An 18,984-nucleotide genomic window follows, 5' to 3' on the forward strand; every position below is an offset into this window, starting at 1 on the left:
TTTTTGCAGATTCTTTAGGATCTTTTACATTTATAATCAAGTCACCTATAAGTAAGTAGCATTTCAGGTCTTCCTTTCCATTATAGATGCCTTTTCTTTTTCTTGCCTTATTGCACTGGCTAGAACCTCCAATACAAAGTTGAATAGAAATGGTGAGAATAAACATCCTTGTCTTGCTCCCATCTTAGAGGGAAAACATTCAGTTTCACTTAAGTATGATGTGAGCTGTATCAAAGATTTTAAATCATATAAAAAGGACTCAAGAACCAACTTGAAGAGGTTCCAAAAATGGACCATTTCAGCATCAATAAGAATAGCAATTGCTCTGGGTTAAAACACATTAAACATATTTAAATCCATAAGTTCATAATGAAACTAAAGCACATAAACAAAACACCCAAGTGATCATTGTTGGAGGCTAGTGACCCAATACATTGTTTTGAAAACTAAAAAAGAATGAGGAAGAATCAGGCATTTATCTTACCTTTCCTGCACCAACAGTTCCTTTGAGTTAACAAATTACAAAAAAAGAGGACTTTCTCTGTAAAAGTATTCCCACCAATAAATGAAGAAGTGACAAATCACTATTTTCAACCCCTGATAATTAATGAATCATCAACAGTGACTGACATCACAAAAGAAAGACAACCAGACATAATGTGTCCCTGATAAAATACGTTGTTGTAGGAAAAAAAATTAGGAGTTTGAAATTATTCAGATCTCTTGATCTACCACTTTATAAGATCCACAGAGGATAGAAGAACATGGTAAAGGAATCATGGGGATGTAATCAGCAAAACCCAGATTGTGGGAAACTCCACAAGACAAATGACCTGGATTCTTCAACAAATTAAGTGAAAAAGAGAGTAAGAGAATGCTAGAGTAGAAATATATAGACTAAAAGAGACAAAAGATGTATCAACCAGTCACAACATGTGAAAATGAGAGTAAGAAAATGCTAGAGTAGAAATATACAGATTAAAAGAGACAAAAGATATATCAACTAGTCACAACATGTAGGCCTTACTTGGATACTGAGGTAAACAAACTCTCCTTAAAAAAAAATTATATATATATATATATATTATATATATCCCAGGACCCTGGGATCATGACCTGAGCTGAAGGCAGACACCCAACTGATTGAGCCACTCAGGTGCCCCAAAGAGATCTTATATTTTAGAGATATATACTGAAACATTTACTGATGAAATTGTATAGTGTCTAAGATATGTTTCAAAACAATGTTTGTGGTGGTAGGTAGGGGATGTGAGTGAAACAAGGCTGGCCATGTGTTGGCCATAGTTGAAAGTAGATGATAAGTATATAGGAGTTTATTATATTAGGCTGTCTATATTTGTAGATGTTTGAAATTCTCCATAAGTTTTAAAAAAAAAAGATGATAATGAGATTTGAAGTGAGCTCTAGGTTATAATCTTGGCTCAGTTCTTTATAATCTATGTGACCTTGGACAAATTATTTGATCTCTCTGTTGTAGTAGACATACTGCATGTGAGGTGCCCAGAATGCTGCCCACCATTTAATACGTTCTTCACAACTAATAATGATAACAAACTTGGCCCCCTTTTGTAGGGTCCTACTGCCAGGGACAATGATGGAGGCACTTAGGATGTGATAAAATGGCTTGTTGTAGGATGCAGCTAGAACATCCACCCATGGGAGAGGCCATCTGTCTGTAAGCAGTGAGGCACACATACACACTCATCCATTACTTTAAGGCAAATTTTTCAAAATCAGTAGCTAGGAGACAACTGATAACTGAAGATCAGAGAAGGAAGGTGTTCTTGAGAGGTTTTATATTAAATAGGAATTTTTGAAGCCACACAGTCAAGGCAAGGTTAATCCAGACAAATCCAGGAATGATCTGGATACTCTTTCCTGAGCACGTGTCTAACTTTAGAGATCAGTATACCCCAAACAGCTCAGGTCCATGGCCCTTCCTCCTAGAAATCCCCTTCCCCTATCATCATCAGGGATGATACAGATCATCTCCAGGACCTTGACAACCACCTTAATTTCCATTCAGACAACTGAAATCCAGCCCACCACCCCAGCATCCATGGGCTTCCTGGGATCTCCTGTCAGCCCCTTCTCTTGGCCTGGCCCAGATGCAGCAGCCTTTGTGCAGCAAGCTATGATCTGACAGATTGGCTATTGTTCCACTGAATTAATACGATATGATATGTCCCTGTGGCTTCCCCTGGAGAACAGATAATGTCCTCATGCCTAGTGAGCCTCCATAAGCAGTGTCTGGATGGCTTCAGAACAGCAAGCATCTCCAGAGAGTCCCTTTTTCCAGCTAGAACCCAAACCTGGGCAGGCTCCCCCATCTCCTCCCCTTTTATTCATTGCCCTCGGTCCCATCACTCACACAGTGAGGCACAGAGATGGACCTGGGTAGAGAGAAATGCATTTCTTGTAGTTCCAATGGCCTCTAGGCCCTGACCCCAAATGTGAAGCAGGCTCCTGTGACAAGGCACAAAGTGTAGTGTCCTAGAGCAGGGGATGCTGTTCCTAAGGCCAATGCTAAATCTCTGTTCCTGTAGGTAGAGAATGAGAAATGCCACTCTCTACTGCAGCTTACACATGTGTACCCACACCTTTCTTTCTGATCTTTCCAACACAGAATGACCTGATTTCAATGTACCATTAGAAGTACCTGGTCTAGTCCAAACGTCATAATTGGCATGACAACAATTGCTATGACGACAAGAGGGGCCATGTATCAAGCGTTCACCATGTGTCAGATGCAGGCAAAGCCCTTCCTACCTACTTCTCATTTGAATCCCATGACAACTGTGGATGTTGTTATCCTTATTTTACAGATGAGAAGGTTTGGGGCACAGAGAAGGGAATTAATTTTCTCAAGGTCATACAGCTGGTAAGGACAGAACAAATGAACCAGCCCACTGTACCCCTTTCTGGTGTCATGCCACAAATCCCTGGCATGTCCCCCAGGCACTCTCTCTCCTTCTCTAGGAGCAACAACCCAGGACACTTTCAGAGCCCATGGTCCCTCTCACAGCAGAACACTGTATATAAAGGAAGGATCGTTTGAGCCTGATTTAAATTGTTCCTTTAGTTCTTCCTTTTGTTGCAAAGAGAGGAAAGGAATCTGGAAAAGGAATGTCTCCCTGCTTATCTCCCTTGCACACAGACCCAGCAAGAGTAGTAATTGATGGCTGGAGCACAGCAAGGTTGATAGGATGCCAAACGGAACCCCAAGAAGCCACAGCGACAGCCCAAATCTCACGGTCAGGAGCTGGCTTATTAACTTTCAATCTGGTGTTTCCTCCTGACTTGTTTATAGGGTCTTCGCTATTTGGGGGAACAAGGAACAAGAAAACTGGTAGGGAGCAAATGGGGTCCTCCCCTCCCCCAGTCTGGCCACTGCGAGCTATTTATGGAGTGATAGGGAGGAAAGGGCTGTCAGGTCCGGCCTGGGCTGCTATCTGCCAGATATGAAAACCAATTGCTTTTCATAATAAATTCCAGCTGGAGCCATAGAAATAATAGGGACCAGGAGAAGGTAACACCAATTTGCTTTATTTGATTAGCTCCTTCTTGGGCGGTCCAACCCTAGCTCCTTTTCATTAAAATAAGGGCAAATTGAAAATCGTAAAAGAGCCTTTCTTATCAGGAAACAAACGATTGCACAGATTCGTATGCCTAAAAGCCCCGGTAGCCTGAGCCAGCAGGGCTCGCGCCCGCTGGTGCCATTCTAGATGAGGAGCTCTGGTCAGGGTGTCTCGGGCCTGTTTTCATTCTCTGGAAAAGAAGGCAGGTACCAGCGCTGCCAAGCCATGAGTGCTGTGTACGCCCTGAGTCCTGCAGGCCACGCTGCACCTGAGGCTGGCCCAGCCCACAGGGCCGGCCAGGGAGACCCCCGAGGGTGGGCGCTGGACCCTCCCATCCACAGGCCAGGATGAGGGGCAGCTCAAAGCTGCCTGCACCCAGATGCAGAAGCCAATCTGCATTTCTAGAGGAGTGCTAACTGCAGCCTGCTAACCACAGTTTTGTTCCTCTAAATGGAGGCTGGAGGTCACCGGAAAGACTGCCCATAGGAAGAGGTCACTGGTAATGACCAGGAATCACTCCAGAGTAAGTCTGCAGGGACTCATTAATGGCTCCTTTCCTAAAGCTCCCAGGGCGCTCAGCTTGAAATTCTATTATGACATTCAGTGATTTATTCAATTAATATTTATTGAGCAGCTATTATGAGCCAGGCATTTGTTTATGGTGCTCTAGAAGTGTCCCAAGCCCTGCCTGTGCACAGCCTGCTGTCCCGTCAGGTGGGGCGGGGGTGGAGGCTGCTCTGTGCAGGCTGGGACAGGAGGAGCAGAAGGAAGTACCCAGGGGTTTCAGAAGACCCCACTCCAGTGGGCGAGACAGGAAACGACAAGGGAGCACATCCTGTAACAGCTGGTGGTGACATGGGGACAACAAGCCTGAGACCCCTCCTGGGGCGCAGCATCTGAACAGAGGCCTAGGTGAAGGCCAGGACTCCCAGGAAAGAGAGAGCAGAGAGATCAGTGGCCGAGAAACAAGTTTGAGGGCAGAGAGCAGGTGGGGGACAGGCAAAAGGTGAGGCTGGGGTAGATAGCCGGGCAGGCCAGGGTTGAAGAAGTGTGGATTTTGCTCCACGTGTGATGAAAGATGCAAATGAACCAGGTAGTGAACCCACACGAGTGGCAAAGAAGGAGTGGTGAGGAGTCTGGACGTTCATGCAAGTGTGACATAAGACCAAAGACAACATAAATGAACTCTACCAGCGCACCTGCAGTAAACACAATGGAGCAGCAGCATAGGGCACACATCACAGGGAGGCTTCCTCTAGGTTGAGGCAGTGGGGCTGCTCCCCTTCAGGTCACTGCCCTCCACCCCCTCTGAGAATTCTGATCTGAACTTCATCTTTTCAGGGATGGGAAGCAATGAAGGGTTTTGAGCAGAGAAGTGGGGTGATCATGAGACTTGGCATACCCGGCTCACCCAGACTACACACGTGTGCTTTGTGTCCTCCACCTGCCACCGCAACATGTAAACAGTCAACACTCTGTAAATGCTTGTCAAATAAGCGAGTTAATCAAGCAATTCTGGCTGGAACAAAGAAAGTCCTATATTTTTTCTTGAAAATAAACAGAAAGCACCACTTATATTTAAAGTGTTTGGTCAATGACAAAGCAGAAGAAAAAAGTGAGAAAGAACATATGGCATCACCTTTCTTTGGATTAAACACTGCTGGAAAGAAAGAGAACTTTCTATCCCTGCTACTCGGCACAGCCCAGGTTATGGGAGCCTGAGCCCAGTGGAGCGAAAAGAGTATTGCTCAAATGCCACTAGCATCTGGGTCACGTTTGACCCCACCGACATCTCATTTGGCTAAAATCCATGCCCCTAAATAGATCCTGGCACTTCTATAGACCCTCACTTGTCACATTCCAACACTGATATTTTATTAATAATCCAATGTAAATCTGAGGGAAAATTAATGTGTCATCTCCTAGCAGGAAGGACTAAACATCTCAATGTGACGGTCTGTTAGAGTTGTCATTTATCATTAGCATGCAATTCAAGGCAAGCGTCCCACATTCTGGTGGGAGCGTTCGAGACAATGAATCTCTGGGAATTAGCTTCTGGTCCAATTATTCCTGTTTTTCCCCCCACCTACCTAGGAGATAAATTCTGTCTCGGTGGGAGGAAAAAAAAAAAAGAGAGAGAGAGAGAGTGAAGAAAAGCAGGAGGAGGGAGTTTGCTATTCTCCTTCCTGGGTGAAATCAATTTTTCTCAAGGAGACAAGGCAATATTCATTTTGTGAGAAGGGAATAAGGCTGTACGCTAAAGGCCAATAAATGGAGCCGTTCTGATGAAAACTTCCTCAAATCAAATGTAGGGGAACCTCTTAATGGGCTTTGTTCTTCTTTTCCATAATCCATAACTATTAAGAGAAAGATGGGCAGACAGAGGATCCGCCAAGGGGGAGCTGTGTAAACATCAGGCAGGGCCACCTTCCAGGGAGATGCAAAGAGGTCACTGCACACACGGTCCCTCTCGCTCTCCACACGCTTCCAGGAGCTTCCTCCATGCCAGGCACCACTGTCGGCTCTAGGGATGTGCTGGCAGGCATGTCCTGGTCCTCAGGGAGCTTACAGTCTAGCAAGGGAATCCATCAATAAGCAAACTAATAAAATAGACAAGTGCTATACAGAAAATAACCCAAGATAGAAATGCTGTGCATTAAAATAGAATTGTTTTGTCTAGTAACTTTTTTTTTTTTTTTTGATCTTCAGTGGAAAACATAAAAACACTCTCTAGAGTAAATGACACTTCTGGCTTTAAAGCAAACAGAATAGCCAGGACGAAGGCTGGTTTCTCCTGCCAGTGGGAGCCGGCTAGGAGGACCCAGGAAGCCCGGGGCCAGCCCTGCCTGGGCTGACTGCACTGTCCAGCACAGGCACAGCTGTGCCCGGGGGCCTGGGGGACCCTGGCTCAGACACCACAGATGGAAATGGACAGACCAACCTTGCAGGTGCTGATCAATGACGGTGCGTCCTCCAGCATGGCAGGCGGGGGGCCAAGGGACAGAGCATTCAGCTCTGGAGTCCTTCAACGGGCCCTGTTCTCTCTGCCAGGCCCATCACCATGGGGGAGGTGTCTCCCCACTATGCTAGCCCCAACATATTTCTGCCAGCCCCCTGCAGGCCACCCATTGTGACACTCAGCAGGCTGAGCTGTCCCTACTCCTATAGCCTCCAAGAGGCCCTGGGCCCTGTGGGTTTGTTTGAGCCACAGGAATCCTCTCCTTTTACCCATACAACTCCATTAGGTAGCTGTCGCGAGCTCCCCATTTTGCGGAGAAGCAGACCATGTCTCAGAGGGGACAAATGCCTCAAGGTCACAGAGCTGCCAGCTAGAGGGTGAAGTCGGCCCTGGTCCACTGCCTGGCTGCCGCCCCTCCCCCCTCATCACCTGGCAATCACACCACTGACTCTGATCGAAAGCCTCACAGCACTGTCATGCTAGCTGAACATGTGATGAGTGCCGGAGGGGTGGGGCATGATGCCTGAGACCCTCCTCCCCCAGCCAGCCTGCGCCTGCCTTCCTCTCTCCTGCCTGTCCTTCGTCTCCAGACCCAGCCCAGACAGCTTTGGCCACATCCCAGCTTCAAACCCACAACTGCAGGGCGAAGATGCTGCCTGTACAGACCCCCACAGGGTCAGAACTGAGGCTGCCTCACCCCCCAGGGAGGGCACCGATGGAGGCTCTCATTCAACAGGAGACTCCAGGGCAGCTTGAGTTGGGAGTCTGTTCTTACCACATGACCAAAGCTGCCTCTTCATTTTGAATGCAGGTACCTGGGGGCCCAGGAACAGCTCCTATACAACCTGCCATGGGCCAGGCACTGAAAGGTCCCTCCTCCTCTGGCTACTGAAGACTCCCACCAGAAGTAGGCATGGAGCCAGGTTGTTCTGGGCTCCGAGAGAGACCTTCGAGAAGGAAAGATGCTGTCCGTCCATGGGACAGGCCCTGATGGGTATAGCCCTGGGCTTTTAGAGGAGTCATGGGCACCAGTTCTCTGTACCCAACTGGCTCGGAGCCCAGGGGCTGCAGGATGCATTGGAAATCATCTCAGCTGCCCTTTACCTGGGCCGAGAAATGATGACTTTCTCCCCAGTCTCTCAGTCTTGGGCTCCCAGGCATAAAAGCCTGAATGATAACCTCCATCCAAGGCCATGACCTGCAGCTGTCACCTCCATCTTGACATGAACAACGATTTTCTCCCACACAGAAGACCAAAAACCCCAGTAAATGCTGCTGGGATTAATAAAAGAATCAGGGAAATGACCTTTGGTGCAGATGGAGGGGTGATGAGGCAGAGAGATTCAGGGGGATGTTCCAGATGGCAGAAGACAGGCAAGGAAGGAGCTTTTCCATGAGCAACGGCCAGTCTGGGGAGGGCTGCAGGGAAGAGGGGTCAGCTCAGAGGAGCCATCAGGGAAGACACAGGGATGCTAAGTGGCTGCAAGTGCCCGGGGCCAGAGCCAGAAGCTGCTAGGTTCCCTCAAAGATGTCTTCTCCCCCTCCACATACCCCTCATCCCTGACCCTAATCCTCTTTCCTGCTTCCCAGAAGCTCCCTTTAATTGGCAAGGGCTCCCCTGGCTTTCTAGCAAGGCTCTGCAACCAAAGTCCCAAAAGCATGGCTGTGAATCCTGAAGCTGCTACCTCCAAACCAGAGTTTTGGGGACAAAAGAGTACCAGGTGATGCTTTCCCCAGGTTAGGGGAGGGAACCCTCCTTCTGGGTACACAGTACCAGCTCCCGAATCTTCCATGGGCTCACACCTTGAGTGCCTTTCACTTGGCTGCTCGGGCTCAGTGGCCCCCAATGACACCATTCTTCCGGCCCCCAACCAGCTCAAAGCCCCCAGGAGGAATATTTGGATGAAAGCAAGAATGAATGCCAGGCCCCACATCTTTACCAATAGTCAGCTGTGCCCAAAGGACTTTAAGGGTCTATTTTCTTCCTTTTGCCTAACTGTATTTCCAATCTGTCCACAATGAGCCATACTGTTTTTTGTTTGTTTGTTTTTTAATAATAAATTTATTTTTTATTGGTGTTCAATTTGCCAACATACAGAATAACACCCAGTGCTCATCCCGTCAAGTGCCCCCCTCAGTGGAGCCACACTGTTTTAGAGTGAAAGAAAAAAGGAAACTCTCTGTCATTGAAAAGTTGAATTCTTAGGGATGCTTAAGTGGTTCCCTGCCATCTGTGCCTGAGCTTGGCACCCCTCTAGGCTCACACTCCTGCCCCCTCTCCCCTCCCCTTCTGAGCTTCACTCATCTGCCAGGCCCCCCAGACTCCCTGTTCCTCACCCCAGAGTCTATAGATCCTGCCTCATTATCTGGCACTTGAGGTCTAGTTTTATCCTTCTGGCTCCTTGAGAACAGACATCATGTTTCAGACCTTTGTAAAGTCCCCCTTTTGCAAGCATTGGGCTTCCATGGGATGATAAACAAGGCAGGTGATGCTCTAGCACTGACAACCCCCACCCCGAGCCCCACCCCTGCTCTCACCTCCTGCCTTGATGTGCAACTCCACAGAGTCACCCACCCTGGGAAAGAACCTTACTAGCTCCCCTTTCACCTGCTCCAGGGTGACCTCCAAGTCTCAAACCACGCTCTGCTAATATGCTGTGAGTGAAGTGTTCACTAGCCTGGCATCCAAGACCTTCTGCCAATTGGGCTCAGACTGCTTTGCTGTCCTTTCCCACACATGGCCTTAACGCACCAGGGACCCAGCCCCAGTGGGTCACCTGCACATATATCTACGGGCCTCTGTCCCCATGCAGGGTATCACTCTAACCTAAAAGTCCCTTTCTTCCTTTCCTGGCCAAAGCCAAAATCCTGTTGGGTTCTTCAAGGCTTACCTCAAATGCTACACGATTATTGCCTCCTTCTGTGGAATTAAACATTACCTGCTCTGCCTTCCATAGCACAACACGGGGTCCCTCAGTCTGGACCCTCCCTGCATGGGTCCTTGTTTGATTCCAGTTATTTCCACATGTTTGCATTTGCCTCCCCAGAAGGCCGGAAACCCCTGAGCAGGAGCCATACATACCCTTTTACTTAGGGTCTCCTATAGACCTAGAAGGGTGTATTAACTATGGTGGGCCTCCCAAAATACCTCCAATGGGTTTCTAACTAGGGCTGGAGGCAGGGGTGATCTGTAAAGGCTCCCTCAAACCCTGGTAGGAGCCAACATGTACTGAGCAGGAAGTAGTGTCAGACACTGTGTTGAGGGCTTACATGTGTGATTCCCTTTGATTTGTGCAGTGCCCCTGAGCAGTAGGTAATGCTTTCATTCCTCTTCACAGAGGGGACCACCTAGGTTCGCAGAGGCTAGACAATTTTCCCAAGCCCACACAGCAGTCATCAGTGACACCAGCATCCTGTGCAAGTGTCACCCCACCCACCCCACCCCAGGCACACATTTGATCCCTGTCCTATGCTGCCAGTCCCCCAACACCATCCCAGAAGATGGTTATGATATGCACAGAGACTCAGAACCCAACGACACCAGCAGAGTATTTGGAAAAGGTCCATCTAGTCCACCTTGAACCCGACTGGAAGTGGCTTTCTGAACAGCCTAAACACCCATGGTGCTATGTGCCACAAGTCTGCTGTGTGTGCTCCCCAGATGGAAATGCATAATCTGTACTTTCCAAGGTGCTGCAAGCACTACCCTCACAGTGCAGAGCTGCATTATCAGGGGGATTCGTCTCTGACTTTCATTAATTATAACATGGATTGTGCTGAACGGTGTTTTGGTCAATAGAGACCTCCTTGCCTCCTCTCTCCAGAGCTCGTAAATCTGGCCCTGTGGTCTAACAGCCATGATGTTCTTCTAATCATGTTACTGCAATATTAATAAGGCTGTTTAATGCAACCAGTTCCTTCTAAATTGTCACATAAAAATTTGGTAAATGTCAGACACATCACTTAATAGAAAACGATGTTTTACTGCCAGCGGAGCTAGGTGGCTGAGAGGATGAGGTAAAAAGCCCAGCGATGACCTGAAGGCAGGCTTGAGGCACAAAGCTCTATCTGGGGGCTCCTGCCTCAGGCCCTTCTTCCCTGGCAGTCGGTCATGATCCTCATCCCGCTGCGCATAGGACACTAGGCAAGGACTCCCGGCCAAAGGGTCAGGGTCAGGTTAGAAACAAACAGTAGTTCCTGTCCTCATGCAACACACAATCTTGTTGGAGCAAGAGAGAACCACTAGGTCTTCTCAGTCACTCTCCAAGGTGTCCCTTGTCATAGGGAATTATAACACTTATTTTAGGAAGCTGAGAAAGTTCCCAGGGACACTGGTCCCACATTTAAGCAATCTCACTGTAAGGGGTGGATTCCCAAAACCCACCAGGAGGTGAGTGGCAGGGCCACACTCACCCTGTGGGGGTGGGGATGCCTGGGTGGCTCAGCGGTTGGGCACCTGCCTTTGGCTCAGGTCCTGATCCTGGGATCCAGGATCGAGTCCCGCATCAGGCTCCCTGCATGGAACCCGCTTCTCCCTCTGCCTGTGTGTGTGTGTGTGTGTGTGTGTGTCTCAGTCTGTGTCTCTCATGAATAAATGAATAAATCTTTAAAAAAAATGTGGGGGGCTCCCCTGCCACCTACAAGGCGAGGAACAGAGTTCCTCAGGGAGAGTGGACCTGGACCCCAGACTTCTCTACTGGAGAGGACTCAGAGCTCACTGAAAGTCTTCACATCTGACTGCAACCTTCTCCAGAGAAGAGAACCAAGTAGAGAAGTGAACCCCAGAAATGAAGCTAAATGTCCTATGGATCCTTTGCATTTCTCTAGATAGTCATCAGCCACTTGGCATGTTACATGGTGCCAACCTTGCCACTCCTCTGCACGACCTGACTTCCTGGGAAGTTCCAAGCTCCAGAAATCCAGTGCCAGAGAAAACAAACTCCCATTCCTGGTCAGAGAGTCCTGGTGAGGACTGCACCAGTCTGAGGTGCCCCATCCCCACCTGGTACCCTTGGGCTCCCTTCTGACACTTCTAGACTCTCCAACCTCCCTATGGACTGTGGCAGGTTAAGGCACTTTACACCATTCCACTGGCTACAGGCTGATGGTGATACATGTAGTATGAATCAGGGCTCTTCACACAGTAGCCCTTGTAGACAAGCAGCAAATAAAGCTGTAGTGTGGTGAGCAGGGTGTTATCAGTCTGTCCAAAAATCACATGGAATAGTTGATACTCAGGGCCTTGGGCAGCTGGGCCAGCAGCAGACATGCATCCACCAAACACTCCCATGCAAGAGCCTCAAGGGAGCCTTGGCCAGGGCCTCACTGGCCCTAGAGCCTTGCCCTTGACAATCACCTGACTCCAAGAGAAAGGACACTTCCCTCCATGCTTCCAACCTGCTGACGAGGACTCAGGACCCCACTTGAGCAGCAGAAGAGGAGAGCAGGAGACCTTTTTTTTTTTTAAGATTTTATTTATTTATTCATGAAAGACACACAGAAAGAGAGAGAGAGAGGCAGAGACACAAGGCAGAGGGAGAAGCAGGCTCCAAGTAGGGAGCCCAACATGGGACTCGATCCCAGGTCTCCAGGATCACACCCTGGGCTGCAGGCGGAGCTAAACCACTGAGCCACCGGGGCTGCCTGAGGGCAGGAGACCTTGAGATTTTGTGCTGCCATCCAAAATGATAATGGTGTCTAAAGATAAACCAGTATACAGCAGATTTCCTTAGAAACTTAATTTTAGCAAGTGGGAAATCATTTTAGATAATGTTTCTATCGTGGGCCTCACTGGGAGTGTGAACACACTGGGATTCTCCAGCTGCTGGTTTCTCTTCTTCCCACTGGGTGGGAGCTGAGCCACCCCAAGGCACTGCCCCTGCCAACTGGAATGAGAGCCTGCAGACTGGTGCAAATTTAGGCCATCCCTCGGAAAACTCATCAAGCGCCTTAGCCACTGGCTTGCAGCCTGACCTTGAGCAGCTATTACATTTCCAACCAAACCCACAGCCTCTCCTACTGTAAAATGAGGCCGGCAAGACCTATAGCCCTATTTTGCAGGGAACTGGCTTCTCTCCCACTTGGGGAGCTGCAAGAATGTCTGAATTCTCTGGCTTTATATAAAGGTGCTGCACAAGTCAAGGTACCACAGAAATGCTTATGATGCTTATGATTCACAGTAGTCACTGTAATTATGACTATTCTCCAGTCATAATAGCCCAGCAGCTCCCAGATCATCAGCTATTGAGGGATCTTGCATCCAGGACATCTCTTGCTTGACCACCTCATCTACCCTCTACCCATCACATGGAAGATGGGATGATGCATTCATTAAATTTCTCATAGATCCAAATGAAAAACTTAGATCTAATAAATAAATCAAAATACATCTAATAAAATAAAATTTGAGATTAAAAGGAAGCTTGCTTACATATTCATGAATCAAGTGAAAACTCAGATGAGCCATTCTTAAGCTTCTTATTCACAGGGAGTCAGAGATTTAACATGTGCTGGGAGCATTTCTTAGCAAATATAAGCTGTCAAAGGCACATCTACTGGTGTATTCAGTGAACAAGCATTTATTAACCATTACCTTGCATTACTACTTATTTTGCATTTCCATCCCTCTTTGTAACCCTAGTACCTCATATAAATAATAGGCACTCAATCGATTGCCTATTGATGTGACTATTTTTTCTAAGACCCTAAAAAGCACAACCCCTGTCTTTAAGTGGCTTATATGTGGTCAAGGAGAGTTACTTCCTCCATGAAGCCTTCTTGACCCTAATGGACCCTGGGGGGTGACCCTTCTATGCATTTCCCAAGTAGTTGTTACTCTCCCTGCCTAGTATCCTCTACCACCACATGCACATGCACATGCATGCACAGACACCTATTTCATATCTCCACCCTCTGCTGGACTGTAAGCTTAGTGAGAGTGGAGATTGATCCATTTCTCTACCGTCTGGCACCTACATAGAGGGAAAGGCCAATAAATCACTGGATAAATGAAATAAGAAATGTATGTGGGGATGGATAGATGAATGGATGGATGAGTGGGTAGATAGATGGATAAGTGGGAGATGGATGAATGGTTGGGTGGGTAGAAGGAAAGAAGGGAGGAAGGAAGGCAGGAAGGAAGGAAGGAGAGAAGAGGTGAATGGGTGGATGAGTGGGTGGGTGGAGAGATGGATGAGGAGATAATGGACGGATGGGTAGGTGGATGGGTGGATAAATGGATAAATGTGTAGATAAGTGGATGGGTGAGTGGACAGAAGGAAGAATAGATGGATGGATGAGTGGATGGATAGGTGAATGGGTGTATAGGTAGATGAATGGATGGGTAGATGGATGAGTAGACTGATGGGTAGATAAGTAGATGGGTGGGTGGGTAGAAGGATGAGTAGATGGATAGGTAGACAGATGAATGCATAGAAGGGTAGGTGGGTGGATGGATAGAGGAATAGGTAAGAAAAGACAAGATAAAGGTCTAAGCTGTGACCCATGATAAAACGTATTGAGAGAGTGACTGGCAAGAGCAGGGAGGAATGAGGGCATTTGTCAGCAAAGGAAGAAGATCTAAAAGGAAATGGTCCCGAGATCTTAAGGAAAAGGAAAGATTTGGCATGGGAAGTAAGTTGATATATTCTGATCCCTTCTTCTGTGCTAGGCAGTGTACTGGATACCTCATAAGCATCACAATGCATCCTCACATCACATCTGAGGAACGTATTTTACCCTTATAGAGAAGGAAACTGAGCTCCACAGGGTAAGCCTGCATGACTACCAAGCCAGCACATGGTGGAGCCAAGATCGGAAATCATGTAGCTGGCCTAACATAAACTCTCTCCTGATGCAGAAAGACCAAAGGACAAATCCTGGCAGCATGGGACTGTGCTATGAAGAAAGTTATCTATAAAGTTTCCCTATAGAGAGCACAGAGATGGCAGCCAGGCCCCCTCACAGCAAAGAGCAAAGGGTCAAGGCTCTCCAGGGAGGACCCAGGATCCATGACCCCCTCTAGCCTGAGCTCCCTGTCCCACCAAGCACAGCCACCATTTCACAGAAAGAGTGGAGTGGGCTAGGGAAGCAATATGACTTATGATATAATGCGGTTGCCAGAGTCTCAGGCCAACAGAGAGGGAGAACAGGAGTGGGAGGGAGAGGAAGAGACAGCAGTGCAGGGGATCAGGTGTTCCATAGGATCTCTGCTCTCCACAAGCGGTACTTTAGACAGGAAGTGCAGGCCCTCACAGCCAGCAGCACCCAAGTAGCTGACCAGGCATGCCCCAGGCCTCCCAGGGTCCCACTACCTGTCTGACATAACACTCAAGGGACTTTCCCAAAAGCATCATCTATCTATTTAGCTGATGGTCCCGAAGTGTTTCATTTAGCTGGAAATCATGCTTGGTCCATTTCCTAGATCTAACTGACATTATAAGAATCCTGCACATTGCATCTGGCAGCAAGGGAGTTCAATAACCCACTGCAGCAAGTCAGAGTCCTACCACCCCTGTCTGGGAGCCGACAGTTCAGACAACTTCTAAAAGGCAAAGTCCCTGCTGCCTCCCAGGCCAGGACTGTGGAAAGCCTGTGTCCTGTGTTTGCATGCACCTGTGACTATGCATGCATGTGTGCATATACATGCTCACATACACATTTTAAAACGAGGCAGGGGCTACCAGACAGCACAAAGTTGTAACCATACCTTCCTGTCCATAGGTAAAACTCATCAATTCCTTTACCTTATTTAATCCTCCCACTGAGGCATGAATCATTATCCCCAAACTACTTGTGAGAAAACCACAGTCTAGCAAGGTTCATGTGATCTCAATCCCATAGCTATGAGCGGCAGAGCTGGGATCGAACCCAGATATATCTAAATGCAAGTCCATGCTCTCAACCATGACCCTCGGATTGCCCCATTCAGCAGACCTGATGCTGCTGCACAGCGTGTTCATGGCTCTGCCTGTTTCACTGTATGGAGGCACAGAATCCATACCCAAAGAAATTTGTACATTTTTCAATTTAGCAAAATTGAACAGGTTTGATTCTGGACGGGCTTCCTCCTTCAAAAGCTAACAGATTGTGAGTCCCCAATAGTCACAATAGCCACACTGCTTTTCAAAGCCCCCTGAAGGCAAATGCTCGGAGCCTATGGTAGATTCTCAGTATCTAGCACCATTCTGGGCACCAGGTAGGAGACTGTAATAGCCAGACAGTATGTGAGTGAGTGAGTAAGTAACAAACAACAAATGCCATGACTGACAGTTCTAAAGATGCAAAATAAGGCTCTAGGAGAAAAAGCCACAATGGCACCTGTTCTATCACCCACAGCTTCTCCTAGAGTGTCAGACATTCCTGAGCTGCCCCTGACGTTCTCCACGACAGTTCTGAGGAAGCCATACCATTAATTAACTGTACCACCACCACATGCTGGTGCCGTGTGGGCTTTCAGGGCCTCCTGCCTCTGGTTGTCTTGCCTGGTGGGCCCAGGAGGAGCTCATGATGCCACCTGGCAAATATGAGACAGGAGGGCTGGTCCCCAGGGTGGAGCAAGCTGAGCTGGAGGTCTTCAGAATAGAAACAACTGCTCAGAGACTGGCCCCACACATGCCTTCAGAGTCTTGACTGGCTCCCCCTGGTCTGAGAGTGTGGGGGGTCGATGCCCACAGTAGGAAATGGGGCTATCAGACCCGAGGGAGAGGAAGGGTTTATCTGGACACTGGAACACAAACTGGTAGCCTGACCCACTATCTGTTGACCACATGCTGGATTCACAGGTACCTCCTCAGGGAGAGGAATTCCTTCTTCCTTGTCTGACTCAGTTTCACATCGCCTCTCATCCTGAAAAGGCAGCTCAGACTTAAGTGATATCCTTTCAGAGAGGCTGTCTGAGACACCCGCCCCCTCCCATGGAGGGGCCCAAAGCCATGAAGCTGAGGTGGCTCCCTTTTCTGGAGCCCACCAAAAAGGAGAGAAGATGGGGCAGCAGCATCCTGAGGCCCCCAAATGAGCAAACTCACCAGCAAACCCTTTCCTGAAGAGGCAGAAACAGTTGCCAGTGAGGTGGGTGCTCTTGGGAGCACAAACTGTGCCAGGAAGAAGGGTATCGATCCAGAGAGAAAACGAGCAGGCCAGGATCCACATGCCCACAGGAGGAGGAGCCAGTGGTCCAGCCTGGTCCTGGCAGTGCAAGGAAGCTCCCTTCAGGGGTAGGTTTGTGAACGGCACTTCCCAGAGCACACCAGCTCTCTCCAGTGCTTCTCTAGGGCCCAAGAACAGACCCACATACACACATACCCCAGCTTTTCCATGCACAGGCCTGGGTTTTTCTACTATAATAACTCAGAAGTGGTTTATTTTCAGAACAAAGATATTCAGTACGATCCTTCCACAAATATTCTCAGGCCTCTGCATTGTCGGGCATTGAGCTGCTTCCCCCAGCCATGTAGAGCCGAATCAGACTTAGGCTTTAGGCCTTGCGTGAAAAGTCTGAAAACACATGGTTGGATGGTGAGCAGTCTCTCCTCAACAGAGACCTGGACACACGTGCACATCATGGCCACTAGCTTACTAGTACTCTTCTCTGGCAACAGAATGGCAATGCTTCCTTTAATCTGTCACACCACCAGTAAAAGCCTCCCTGAGTCCGACCTCACAGCACAGGGGCTACTAGCTCCCTGAAATTCACCTACAATATCTGTGAGAACAGGCGGGCTCAACAGATGGGGTGTAAATAAGCTTATAGAGGGGATGCTTAACCTTCTTAAGAAGCATACCTTTTCGAGCATGTCCTCAAGATTCATTTGGGTACAATCAACAAAAAATACTATGTTAATAACAGGCTCAGGTTCTCATTGCCTGAAATTGAGTAACTGCACCACCTCCTAAATGCTACATAGGGATCTTCCCGGTAGCCAAGGTAACCATGACCACAAAAATCCCAATCTCCCAACACGTGCTCCCAAAACAACCCAAGTCAACAAGAAGAGTCCCACCCCAAAAAATCACACACAACCCCTAAGTAGAGAACAGAGTTCCCAGGAGTACATTAAAATTACCTGAGAAGAGAAAGTACACCCTAAGTACAGAAACACTGAAGAGGAGTGCAGAGGGACCAGACCACTGACCAGGGGAAAGGGCTTAACGTTGGGCTCCTGCCTCCAGAGGCAGCTCAGGAAGCGAAGGAGACGTCGAGGGGGAGGGCGGGCACCACCCAGGAAGCTGCAGTGAAATGAGGAGAGCAAGAGGTGGACACCCAGGAATAAATCCAAGGGCACACCCTTCTGCTGACACAGCCGCTGCCACAGAAGCCAACCGTTCAAGAGTCTGCACTCTGCTGCACTGACAGGAGAGGGAGCTCTTGAACCAGAAATCAGAGAATCTGTGCACCAGCCGGGCAGTCTGTGGACCACAGAGGTGTGAGTGTCCTCATCCGTAGAAAGGCTACTACAGGAAGGAAAATGAAAACATGACTAAGTATTTCAGCTGATGAAAAGTCGTCCAAAAATACAACCACAGAGCAGGAGTACAAACTGAAACAGAGCACTGCATGGAATGAAAAACCCTAAAGATGCATTTGAGAAGATATCCTCACGGCCTGTGAACCAAGGGACCAAATAACTTTCCAGGATAAGAGATGTAGACCCTCGCTAGACCCTCAAGAGCATCCTGGGCTGGGCAGGGCAGCGATGGAGCAGTATGTTCACAAAAGTCAAAGAAAGAAGCTGTGAACTGAAGGGTTTAGTTCCAGCAAAGCAGATCCTCAAAAATCTGAGCTATTAAAAAAAAAAAAAAAAGAGAGAGAGAGTTTTAAACAGGTAGGAATTGAGGAAGAAATGCACCCACCAGCCATCCTCAAGGAATGTACCGGAAAATTAACTTCATCTCCTGGGGAGATGACTGAGGGGGTGCTCCTTGGCAAAGGGATGTGAGGGAAACATATATTCAATTACAGATCTAAGTTAAATGTGGGAGTAAGGGTAGAAGAATAGCATAGAGATGCTACATGTTAGGTCAAAATAAAAGTACTACCACTAGAAAACAGTAGACAAGGGCACCTAGGTGGTTCAGAAGGTTAAGCTACAGACTCTTGACTTCAGCTCAGGTGGTGATCTCCAGGTTGTGAGATCAAGTCTCGAATCCAGCTTCACATTCTACATGGAGTCTGCCTAGGATTCTCTCTCTCTCTCTCTCTCTCTCTCTCTCTCTCTCTTCTTTTACCCTTATCCATGCACTCTCTGAATCTCTCAAATAAATAAATAAATAAATAAATAAATAAATAAATAAATAAATTCCTTAAAATGGTAGACAATGAGAAGAAGACAAAAACAGAATAAGCTCCATAATGACTTTGTTCGACATCGTACACAATGGTGGTTGCACAGGGTCAAGAGACCCATCTGCAACAGAAAGCCAGACCAT

General features: G+C 47.9%; 1 protein-coding gene across 1 annotated transcript in view; it reads right to left on the minus strand.

Annotated features, from left to right (window-relative positions):
* Positions 1-18,984, minus strand: part of CAMTA1 (calmodulin binding transcription activator 1) — a 1,317,854-nt gene that overhangs the window by 433,977 nt on the left and 864,893 nt on the right. The gene's annotated exons all lie outside the window — the stretch shown is intronic.

Source organism: Nyctereutes procyonoides, unplaced genomic scaffold (genome assembly GCF_905146905.1).
Source record: "Nyctereutes procyonoides isolate TBG_1078 unplaced genomic scaffold, NYPRO_anot_genome, whole genome shotgun sequence".
NCBI lineage: Eukaryota > Metazoa > Chordata > Mammalia > Carnivora > Canidae > Nyctereutes > Nyctereutes procyonoides.